Genomic DNA, 13,198 nt, shown 5'->3' with positions numbered 1-13,198 from the left:
CAAAGCAGTAATTCTCCAAACAATTTGGTACTAGTTAAAAAATAAAGATAAATAAGTGGAACAGATTAGATATTCAACATTCAGAAGCTAATATATCTATTTTGCTAGTACAGTGGATAAATTATTATTCTTGGAGTTAAGGGCCTCTGAGTTCAAATCTAGCCTCAGACATTTACTAGCTGCATAGCCCTGAGCAAATTATTTAAATTCTGCCTCAGTTTCCTCATTTGCAAAATGGGGGTAATAGCACCTACCTCCCAAGTTTATTATGTGGAGAAAATGAGATAATATTTGTAAAGTGCTTTGCAAATCTTAAAGCAATCTTTTAAACACAAAGACCTCAAGGACTAGGATAAGGTCTAGCATTTTGACAGAAACTACTGGGAAAATTGGACAATATGAAAGAAATTAGATTTAAGCCAACATCTCACACCAAGTTAAGCTCCAAATGGATATGTGACCTAGATATAAAAGGTCATATAAAATAAACAAATTAGAGAAACATGGAGGGAAAATTCCCCCATCAGATCTATAGATAGAAGAAAAGTTCATGACCAAAGGAAAAAGAGAATCATGAGATAAAATGGATAATCTCTATTACATAAAATTTAAAAGTTTTGCACAAATACAATAAAGTGAATGTTAAAAGGGAAACAATTAATTGGGGAAAAAGCTTTGCAGTAAGTTTCTCTGATAAAGGTCTTATTTTTTAATATATATAAGGAATTGATTCAAATTTACAAGAACAAGAGCCATTCTCCAATTGAAAAATGGTCTAAGGATATGAGCATGTAGTTCTCAATGGAAGTAAGCCAGACTGTCAATAGCCATATGGAAAAATGCTACAAATCAATACTATTTAGGAAAAAAAAATGTAACTTGACATTTTAAGATTCTACCTCATGCCTATCAAAGTGGCAAAGATGACAAAAAGAAGAAAAATGTTCAATGTTGGAGGGTCTATGGGAAAATAGGCAATTGGAAGACCTGGGAATGGATACAACCATTCTAGAAGGTATTTGAAATTATACACAAAACATTACCAAACAGTGCATGCCTTTTGACCTAGCTATGCCACTACTAATGGTAATCCTATATCCAAAAGAGAACAAAGAAATAGGAAAAGATCCTGTATGTACCAAAATATTCACAGTAGCTCTTTTTGTGGGGTCAAAAAAAACCCTGGAAACTAATGGTATCTCCATCAGTCAAAGGATGGATAAATAATTAATGGGATATGAATGTGCTGGAATACGACTGTGTTGCAAGAAATGAGGAAATAGATGATTGAAAGAAGTGGAAATACATGAACTGATTCAGAGTGAAGTAAGCAGAACCAGAAGATCAATTTATACCAAAACATCTATGTTACAAAGACAAATAATTTTGAAGATTTTTATAAATGGATGAAGAATGAAATAAGTAGAGCAAAGAGAAATGATGAGTGCACACCCTATTGTGTACTATCAACTGTCATAAGCATACATGACAGTAAATCTGTTTCACTCTCATGCTCTGTGTATCACTGCAGGCAGCCTGGGCTCTGCCCCAGCCCACCTTAGGTCACTGTCTCTCTCCTCCACATCATAGGCACACAAGGGTCTCCATTGCCTCCTCCATAATCAGCATAGGGCAACTTCATAAAGCTTGCCCCAGCATATACTATATAACTGGTCCTTGCCCCAGGTACCAAAATTCCTAGCTATGACTCTGGTTAATGGCCCTCAAAACTTAATTTGAGACAGAAATTCAGATGTTTCCTCCTTTCCTCAGTGACACTACATGAGAATAATAAGAAAGCCTATTCTCTTGGAACTTCCACATAATATAGAAATGCCTTGTGATTTCATTGGTATGGGAAACTCTCAGAGGAGGAAATTTCCTCTACCAATGCAGATCAGTACTTTCTCTACAATATAGTTATCCTTTCCACATCATGACTTTCCCCATCACAGTTTCAATATATCATGGGTAAGCATAAGAAATTTAATGGGAATTTTTTGAGAGTTTTGCAGAAGCTACAGATGCTACATGGAAAACAGCAGATGACATAGAACCTATAACCAAACATTTAAGCCAAATTTTACAATAAGGTACTGTAAACACACCATAACAGTAAAAGAAAAAGAAAAAGAAAAAAACTCAGACTTTGTCACTAGTACAATGGGAGGGCCAAAAATTTTTATGCAGATTTTCCAGATCACAGGGGAATCATGGCCCTAAGCCCCGTGGCCTTAAGCCTGAGCGCCCCTAAGCCCCTACATGTGGAAGGGATAACTGTAAATAGTTTTAGAGTTTCCTAGAGCAACACTGAGAAATTAAATGACTTGCCCAATGTACACAGCCAATATGTCAGAGATGGAAACTGAACCTAAGTCTACCTAGTTCTAAAAGGCCAGGCCCTCTAGCCATTGCCCCACATTGCCTCTATTTTACAGAAAGACTTCAGGCTAAATAAGCTAATTGAACAGAGTTACTATCAGAGAATTGTAGAGAACTCTATTGCTTTCTGAATATCGTGCCTTTCATATTTTTTATATGGGTAGGGCAATTCACTCTACACAGTGTTTATGTTATTGTTAAAAGGGAAATGTCAAGTACCTACTCCTTAAAGCACACTCCTTGAACAATAATGGAGTGGAGAAGATCACAGAAAGAGTGTTCACAATATAGTATGATTTATAAAAACTAAATTATTCATTAAGAATGTATCCTAGTGTCAGAATGCACTTTTTCTTCCCTCTAATCAGTGGGTATTGTTTGGTCTGCTGCCTTTCCATAATGAATCATCACTAGAGAAGCTGCTGGGTTCCTTAAGCTCACTCTACTTTCTGAATATATTCAAGTTTGGGGGCCTCTGTTCAAGTCAGTTCTTTCCAAGGCATGTCTCAGATGTGACATTAACTCATCAAAATTCAATTTCTTACAAGTAATGCAAAATGAACTGTCCATAGAATTAATCCCTGAATATAGTTTGAGAGAAGGTAGGCATTATTACAATTTTTCTTCTCATTTCCACCTTGGTGAATTCAAAATTAATTATTTTATGCTTGAATTTCCATTTAAAATTTCATGACATTTAGTAAGCCAAATGTAGACTCCAAAAAAATTAGTACTGGTTCTGAGTTCCTGCAGAAATCTAGACAAAATTATAATAATAATGGCTAACATTTATATATCACTTACTATGCATAAGGAACTATGTTAGGAGCTTTATAATTTCTCATTTGATCCACCCAACAACCATGGGAGGTAGGTGCTATTACTACCTCCTTTTTACAGTTGAGGGAACTGAGGCAGACAAAAATAAAGTGACTTGCCCGGGGTCACACCGCTAGGCTAGATTTGAATTCAGATTTTCCTGACTCCAAGACCAGCACCCTATCCATTGTACCATCTATCTACCTCAAACTGAAAATAATGCTGTCTTTGAAGAGACTTTAAAACAATGATTCTTAAAATATGGTCTATGGGCAGCCAGTGGACCTGGGGTGGGTCTGTTTTATATTAATATTTATAATAATTCATGCCAGGCAGTCAATTAATATTTATTTAGTGCCTACTATATGCCAGACACTGCTAAGCTGAGGGTATATAAAGACAAAAGACGATCCTACTCTCAAGGAGCTCACAGTCTAATGAAAACAAGCAAACAACTATACATAAATACCAGGAATAAAAGTATCATCACTTTATCATTAATTATAAAATCTCCCATGTTGTTACCAAAAGCTCCATCATTCTTCAAGTCCCCTAAACCTCACTGGACTTCATTTTCTTCTTTAAAATAAACAGCTTACACTGTGTTATTTGCAAGGTCTCTTACAACTTGGAAAGTTTTAGTTCTATATTTTCAGTGACTCTTCTTCCTTCACTTAAAAGGGAGGTTATGGCATGTTCTTTTTATCAGGGAAGATGACAAAGATGAGGAAGGGCAGACAAGGCAAGGAGGAGAAAAATTATCAAAGAAGCCTTCTCAATCAGATACACTGACAGAGGTTCCCAAAGTGGGTAATACTGCCCCACTGAGGGGCACTGGAATAATGGGGGGCGGTAGTAACCTCAGATGCAATTGGGGGACATTAAAGAAAAATAAAGGGGTGGTAGAAGCAATAAGGAAAGAAGAGAATTTTGAAAAGAACTTTTCTTACATGTTTCATTTGCTGTGTAACAGAGTTAAACTCATAGTGATCACATTACTTTCCAAATAAACACACAAAGTGCAAGTTATAACCTATCAGTAATCAAGTCTGCTGACAGGTCTTAACAAGCAAGTGTTGGCAGGAGATCCTGTTGTGCATAGTCAGGAAGTCCAGTATGCATTGGCAGGAATATGTGCATATAATGACTTGTTACAATATGATACTATACAGTTACATGACACAATACTGTATCATCAAAATTTCAATGCAGAAAAAATCCCACAAATTTATAATAAAATAATATAATAAAATAAGATGCATCTTTTTTATTTATATTTTTTGAAATGATGTAAATTTCAAAAAAAAAAAACCAAAAACAAAAAGAAAAACAAAAAAAATTAAAGGTTTAAAGAAAGTAGATTTCCAGGGGGGTGCTGAGTAATTTTTTTAAAAGGGGGCAGTAAGCCAAATAAGTTTGGGAACCTCTGATCTAGAAGCTACCCTGAGCTGATTTAGAGAGGGCTAGTATTTGGTTGTTGGAAGGGGCAATTGACTGGTAAATGAGATAGTAGGTACTGGAAATCTGGAGAAATAGAGTCATTATGGAAGGCTCAAAGTTAATATAACTTGACTTAAGAGAAAAATGTCAATCCTTGATTGTCTTTATAGGAGCAGATGTCAGAATATATCCTGATATATAAGGTAAAGAAAAGGAGTGGTAGGGAAAGAAGCCCAAACTCATTGAATATAACTATGGGCTCTTTCTTCTAACTACAGAAGAGTAGAAGTATGTTGGTAAATGTTTGATAACTCTCCAATTTAAAAAAAAAAGACACTTTTGTTTAATTTGCATTACTAACATTTACTCAATCATTTTCTTAAGTCTAGACAATTGAGAAAACAGTAAATCAAGCCCTGATTTGTAGTGTTTACTGATTTTTGAGGTTTACATGCTTGCACCAAAAATTTAACAATTGGCTCTCAAAAGTTGGCCTGGCTGGCTCCAGCACACTCCTGACTATAACATACCCAACAAATGTTCACTGGCATGAGCTTGAAAACATCTAGTGAGGGGAAATCCACTATCACCAAAGACATCTCATTCCACTTTGGAAGAAAGTTCCACTAATTGTTAGGAAATTTTTCCAAGAAAGTAATCCTAAATCTACTTCCTGCCAAGTTCTACCCATTGTTCCTGGTACACAGTAGTCCAATCTGGACAGAATATTAATAACCTTCTTAACTTCCTAGAAACTATGCCCATTGTGTGGGATAGTGACCTAAAAAAACTCAGAGGTATCTCAAGGTAGGAACAGAAAGTTTATTTCAATTCTTGAGAATTGGGTGTCTTCCACCAGGATGCTTCTGATGAAAGGAGACAAAATAAAGGAGCAGAAAGCCAGATTAAATAGCAGAAACGGGGAAAATTCCCCCTCCCACCAACTGACCAATATTTTGGCTTACATTCTAAGCATGAAAATCTATTCCCAAAGACAGAGAACAAAGAAACAATATACATATCCATCACCTTAGTTTGCTGCAAAAATGAACAATTTAGTATGTGCGATCAAGCTAAATGCTGCTGTGGGAAGGAGCTAGACGCTGCTGTGGGAAGGTCACCATGACCGAATGCGGGGGTACAGGGGGGATTTCAGATTTGGCAATCTTTAACTACTGATGTCAGACTGTGAGAACAAGGGAACTATAGAAATCTATACTTATCCTATACTGTCTCCTGAACTTATCTCCAAGTTCGGGATAATCTTATCCCAAACCTTAATTACACTGAGAAGTCTTCATAGGGTCATCCCACACACCATCTTACTGAAGGCCAAGATTACATTAACTTTTATAGCTGCTGTATCACACTGCCAACTCGTGTTGATCTTGTAGTCTACTTAAACTTCTGGATCTTTTTCAGGCCAGCTTTTATCTAGACATGCCTCTCTCAATTTATGCTTGTTAAGAGTTTTTTAAGACCCAAGTACAAAATTTTATATTTATCTCTATAGAATTTTATCTTATTTGATTTAATCCAATTCTGTAACCTGTCAAGATTATTTTAGATCCTGACTCTGTCATCAAGTATATTAGTAATCCCTACTACCTTTGTGTCATCTTCAAATTTTGTAATCAAACTCACTGGGTACTAAAAACTAATTTTAGTTAACATCAACTGGGTCCTTGATTAAGCAAGGCAATCTTTTTATTCCTCCCTGATTGTTTCTCTATCTTACTCTCTATTGAGTCAGACATTTCTGACCTAGCTTCATTCATTTTGGACTTCTTTGGCTTCTCCATTACCACCCACATCTTTATGTCTTTCTTTTGTGTATTGTCTTCTCCCATTAGATCATAAGATCCTTGAGGGCAGGAACTTTTTTTTTGTATTTGTATCCTCAGAGCTTAGCACAGTGCCTAGCACATTGTAGGCACTTCGTAAATGTTTATTGACTATTGATCCAAACCTTCTCTTCTTTCCTTAATTCTCCCACATATCCCCCCCCTTAAACTCTTAGCTAAAGACCTTGGTCTTTTATTTTATTAAGAAAATTGAGGATAATTGCTATTCACTGTGAGCTCCTTTTTCATTCCCCTCTTTATCTCAAAACCCTTAGACATTATGCCTCACTTTCTCCTCTTTTTCTCCAGTCCCTGATAATGCAATGGTTTTATCATTGCCAGGACCAACCCCTCTATGTATGCTCTTGATCCCATACTCTCCAGTCTTCACTAGCAGATTGCTAAATCATCTTCCCTCTCTCTCACTAATTTTCAACCTCTTCCTCCCTACTGATTCCTTCTCTTCTGCCTTAGAACATGCCCAAGTCTCTCCCTCTTTTAAAAAAAGAAACCCTCACTAGATCCCATGATCTCCTCAAACTATCATCCTATACCTCTCCTCTTTTTCTCAGTCAAACTCCTAGAAAAATCTATGTAGACTCATGGCTTCAGCTTCGTCTCTTCTTACTTCTCAATCCCTTGTAAGTAAGTCTGGCTTCCAAAGTCATCATTGAACTGAAACTGAATGCTCTCCAAATTTGCCAATGATCTCTTAATTGCCAAATCTGATGCCTTTAGGGGGAAGGAACATAAGCATTTATACAGCACCTACCCTGTGACAGGCACTACGGTAAATGCTTTACAATTATCATTTCATTTGATCCTTACCACTGCTCTGGGAGGTAGGTGCTTTTATTATTCCCATTTTGTAGTTGAAGAAACTGAGGTTAACAGAGATTAAGTGACTTGCCCAAGGTCACACAGCTAGTAAGTACTTTTCTGAGGGCAGATTTGAGTTCAAGTCTTCCTGACTTCAGGCCCAGTGCTCTGTGCACTGTAGCACCAACTAGCTGCTTTTGATGCTTTTAGATTCAGCTATCAATTCCTCTGTGTATCTTTTAAAGCCTTTCACAGTCTGGGCCCAAATCTATGATTCCAGAATTATTAGATATTACTCCCCTTCTTATATTCTGCTGCCAAACATAATGGTCTTCTTTCTAATTCCCAATACATGCACTCTATTCCTGTCTCAATGCATTTGCATTGGTTTTCCCCCATGCCTCAAGTGCACTCCCTCCTCTTCTCTTCCTCACAGAATTCCTCATGTCCTTTGAGATGTCAGATAATCACCATCTCCTATGCAGCACAACCACCAAATGCTATTGCCTTCCCATCCTGAATATCTTATGTTTATTTTGTATTTATTCCAGGTCATTTCAGTTGTGTCCAGCTCTTCATGATCTCATTTGGGGTTTTCTTGGCAAAGATACTAGAGTGGTTTACCATTTTCTTTTCCAGTTCATTATACAGATGAGGAACTGAGGCAAACAGGGTTAAGTAACTTGCCCAGGGTCACACAGCTAAGAAGTATCTAAGGCCAGATTTGAACTTAGGAAGATGAGTCTGATTTTAAGCCCAGTGCTCTATCCACTGTACCACCTAGCTGCCCCCATTTATTCTGTACATACTTACAATACGTATATGTTGTCTCCTCTAATTAAATGAAAGCTCCACGGGAGCAGAAACGGTTCCATTTTTTTTTTTTGTCTTTGCATCCAAAATAGCTAGCATAATGCCTGAAACATGGTAGGTACTTGATAAATCCTTGATGACTGATTGATTGATGTATGTATGTATTTATCCAAGTCATTGATAAAAACATTAAACAGAACAGGACCAAGCAAAAGTCGCTGAGACATTCAACTTAGACTTCCTGCCAATCTGATAGATACTCATTAATAACTAACTGCTCTTTGAGTCCAGCCATCCAAGAAGTTCTAAATCCATTTAATTGTATGTAACTTATGGCCCAGGAGGTTGCCTGTTTCCCACAAAGGGCTCCTGTTGTGAACTCACACAGATTGAATTCCATTCTCAGGGAGGCTGACCCCAAACAGCAAAGATCAGTCTTTTCTCATAGTCTCTGATTCATTATGCCCCAATCCGTAAAGTAGAATGCTAAGGAAAATCTCTAAAACAAAACTTAGGAATGATTGACGTCTAGGGTCTTTCCAAAAGGAATTAACAGGGGTCTATTACTCTATGTACAAAGTAGTAAATATCAGGGAGAGAAAGTTACTGATTTTCTCTACCACAAAACAAACGCTTAACACCCAAATATTCATAAGCGTATATTAACATATATTTAAAACATATTCTATAATCTATCACCTCTATTATACTATCCCCAGAATTAGAACAGATCCTTGGGAGACTTGTGGGACTGATGGTTTCACTTTCAGTCTATATTTTGTAAGCAGCAACTCAAGGTCCAGATCTTTAGAGCACTTCTCTTCTTCCTAGCAGTGTTCTTTTCCTCTCATAATGGTATAACTGCAGGAAGCATCTCCCATGGAACAACCAGTAGCAGACCTCTCAGACTCATGGAGTAGCCTTCAGGGCTGACTACGTCCATTTCTCAAGATTTGGGGGCAGGGGAACACAAAAGGCGTAGCCAGCGACTTGGGATCAACCTCTGACTCACCAGGATAAATACATACTCTCTTTGCCATGTACATATAGTTGAGAGGTAATGAAGATCTGAATTTAATTTTTTTAATTTTTTTTTTATTTTTAGGCAATTAGGGTTAAGTGACTTGCCCAAGGTCACACAGCTAGTAAGCCAAGTGTTTGATCTGAGGCCGAATTTCAATGCAGGTCGTACTGACTGCAGGGCCGCTTCTCTATCCACTGCACCACCTAGCTGCCCTCAAGACCTGAATTTATAAAGTGACTATGTGAGTGGAGAGAAAAGGTAGGATGTGATCAGGGATGTGCTGGTAAATATTTAAGATTCTGCTCTCCAGAAAAAGAATGTACACAAGACACATTTTTAAGTTTAATTTACATTTTTAACATTTTCTCCACCATTTTCTTAAGTCTAGATAATCAACACATCAATAAATCAAGCCCTGATTTGTAGCATTTGCCCATTTCTGAGGTGTAAATGGTTATGCTGAAGATTCAACAGTCAGCTCTCCTGAGCCAGCATGAGCTGGCTCCAGCACATCTTTGGATATAAAAGATGGCGTGAGGGTAAAAATTGCAAGATTTGACAACTGGGTAGAAATATGGAGTGAAAGAGAGAGGAGTTGAAGATAGTGTGAAGGTTACAAATCTGGAAGAGTAGGATAATGGTGGTGCCTCTGACAGAAAGAGGGAAGTTGGGAAGAAGAGAGGGGTAGGGGAGAGAAAAGAAATGAGTTTGATACATATGAAGTGTGTATTAAGTTTAAGATTTCTCTGGAATATCCATTTTGAAATGTCCAATAAGCAATTGAAGATGTAGATCAAAGTTGAAGGTAGAGACTAGGGATGACATATATAATTTATAAATAAATAAATATACATATACTGGGGAGTATTATTTTTGGAGTGCGATAAAAAATTGTGGGGACCACTGCTGTAGTTCTCCTTATCTGTCTCTAACCCCTCCTTTGGGGAAGAATTCCCTATTTTAGGGAATCTCCTTAGGGAAAGAATTCAGGATCTTGAGTCAGGGAATCTGGATTCAATCTTGGATCTGCCACTTAGGACCTGTGTGATCTTGGTAAGTCACTTCACTTGTCAGGGCCTCAGTTTTCTCAACTTTAAAATGAGGATTTTAGAATAGAAGATCTCAACTCAGTGCAGCAGCAGCCCTTCTTCCTCCACAGTGGTCAGCTACGACCCCCAACTCCCCAGCAGCCATGTTGAAAGGACCCGCAGTTGGCATTGATCTTGGCACCACTTACTCCCGTGTGGGAGTCATCCAACATGGAAAAGTGGAGATCATTGCTAATGACAAAGGAAACAGGACCACCCCAATCTACGTCACCTTCACCGACACAGAACGTTCAATCAGTGGTGCTGTGAGGAATCAAGTTGCAATGAACCCCACCAACATAGTTTTTGATGCCAAGCATCTGATTGGTCGCAGATTTTGATGCAGATGTACAGTCAGACATGAAGCATTGGCCTTTCATGGTGGTGAATGACACAGGCAGGCCTAAGATCCAAGTGGAGCACAAAGGGGAGACCAAAAGTTTCTATCCAGAAGAAGTATCTTCTATGGTCTTGACTAAGACGAAAGAAATTGCTGAAGCTTACCTTGGGAAGACTGTTACAAATGCTGCAGTCACAGTACCAGCCTATTTCAACAACTCCCAATGTCAGGCCACAAAAGATGCTGGAACCATTGCTGTTCTCAATGTGCTCCGAATCATCAATGAGCCAACTGCTACTGCTATTGCTTATGGTTTGGACAAAAAGGTTGCTGCTGAGAGAAATGTGTCGATCATCCTGACCCACCTTGGAGGTGGTACTTTCGACGTCTCCATCCTTACCATTGAAGATGGCATCTTTGAGGTCAAGTCCACAGCTGGGGATACCCACTTGGGTGGGGAGGACTTTGACAACTGAGTGGTCAACCATTTCATTGCCAAGTTCAAGAGAAAACACAAGAAGAACATCAGTGAGAACAAGAGGGCTGTTCGCCATCTGCACCCCGCTTGTGAACATGCAAAGCATACTCTCTCCTCTAGTACCCAGCCCAGTATCAAGATTGACTCCCCTATGAAGGTATCGACTTCTATACATCAATCATCTGAGCCCATTTCGAAGAGCTGACTGTTGACCTCTTCTGTGGCACACTAGACCTTATGGAAAAGGCCTTAAGAGATGCCAAGCTAGATAAATCACAGATTCATGACATCGTCCTGGTGGGTGGTTCCACTGGCATCCCCAAAATCCAGAAGCTTCTGTAAGATTTCTTCAATGGCAAGGAACTCAAGAGTATCAATCCTGAGGAGGCTGTTGCCTATGGTGCAGCTGTCCAGGCTGCCATTTTATCTGGAAATAAATCTGAGAATGTACAGGACTTGCTGCTGTTGGATGTTATTCCTCTTTCCCTTGGAATTGAAACTGCTAGTGGAGTTATGACAGTTCTTATCAAACAGAATACCACCATCCCCACCAAGCAGACACAGACCTTTACCACCTAATTCAGACAACCAGCCTGGTGTGCTTATTCAGGTTTATGCAGGTGAGAGAGCAATGACACGGGATAACAACCTGCTTGGCAAGTTTGAGCTCACAGGAATCCCCCTAGCACCCGGGGGTGTTCCTCAGATTGAAGTAACATTTGACATTGATGCAAATGGCATCCTCAATGTTTCTTCTGTGGATAAGAGGACAGGCAAGGAGAACAAGATTACCATCACCAATGATAAAGGCTGTCTGAGCAAAGAAGACATTGAGCATACGGTCTAGGAGGCTGAGAAATACAAAGCTCAGGATGAGAAGCAGAGAGACAAGGTGTCTTCCAAGAATTCTCTTGAATCTTATGCTTTCAACATGAAGGGTACTGTAGAGGATGAAAAACTGCAAGGCAACACTGGTGATGAAGACAAACAGAAGATCTTTGACATATGTAATGAAATAATCAACTGGCTGGATAAGAACCAGACTGCTGAGAAGGAAGAATTTGAGCATCAGCCGAAAAAATTGGAGAAGGTCTGCAACCCCATCATCACTAAGTGTACCAGAGTGCAGAGCAGATGCCAGGAGGCATGCCTGTTGGGTTCCCAGGGGGTAGAGCAGCCCCATCTGGAGGTGCTTCTTCTGGACCCACCATTGAAGAGGTTGACTAAACACACCAGAAGAAAGAACATTCCACACAGCTTTCCAAAATTGAAGGACTCAAATTTGTAGCCAAGGCAGTAGCGGTTTAAAAGTAACATAAGCTACTGTGTAAATCTGGGCATTCTGAATACTTGAATGTGTGCAAAGGGAGAGAAGTGAATACCATTGCATTTTATCAGTACTGTAAACAAGTGGAAATGCAATTCTTGTCCTGGAGAATAAAACCTATTTGAAATTGGCACCATTAAAAAAAAAAAGAATAGAAGACCTCTAAGGTCCCTTCAGGATCTACAACTGTGATCCCAATTATGTTGATCATTTTCCCAAGCCCTTAAAATGGAAGTTTCCCAAGAGTTGTCCTCTTGACCCCTTTCTCCTATAACTCTACCTCGTCTATATCATTCACCACTATTTACCTCTAACCACCTTTATTGAGATGCCTTCCAAACATGTACCGCATTTCTAGACTTAACCTCTTTTCTGATCTCCAGATCTTCATCTTCAACTGCCTACAAGAAATTTCCATCTAGATGTAACTAGATGCGTTCATCAGCACCTCAATTTCAACATGTATATAAGGATGATTTACCCCCCTCCAAATAGATAGAGAATCTAGTGCTCTTTATTTAATCAATCAATCAAAAATAGAAACTAAGGGTGAACAAATTTTCAATACCTCTATTAAGTTATTTAATCAAGGGTATAAATTAGGTCTGAGCAAATCCTTAATCAATTTGAGAGGAGTGAAGTGCTTTTGATGAAGCCACAGGAAATGTATTGAGATTGGCTGAGAGAATTAGACACATCTCTGGGCCTATTGATTTCAGAGAAGGGATATTTAAGCAGGAAAAATGCAAGCTTTGGAACTCTGAGAATGTAGATCCCGTGAGCCTAAGTCAGAGGACTACAATGAGGGTGGAAGGGAGAAGTGA

General features: G+C 38.7%; 1 pseudogene; it reads left to right on the top strand.

Moving 5' to 3' along the window:
• The first annotated feature begins 10,333 nt into the window (after nucleotides 1-10,333).
• LOC114037363 lies at nucleotides 10,334-12,274 on the top strand (annotated as a pseudogene).
• The last annotated feature ends 924 nt before the right edge of the window (nucleotides 12,275-13,198 follow it).

Source organism: Vombatus ursinus, unplaced genomic scaffold (genome assembly GCF_900497805.2).
Source record: "Vombatus ursinus unplaced genomic scaffold, bare-nosed wombat genome assembly UNPS02010320.1, whole genome shotgun sequence".
Taxonomy (NCBI): Eukaryota; Metazoa; Chordata; class Mammalia; order Diprotodontia; family Vombatidae; genus Vombatus; species Vombatus ursinus.
Note: the sequence above shows the minus strand (reverse complement) of the source record. Positions and strands in the feature narration are given on the sequence as shown.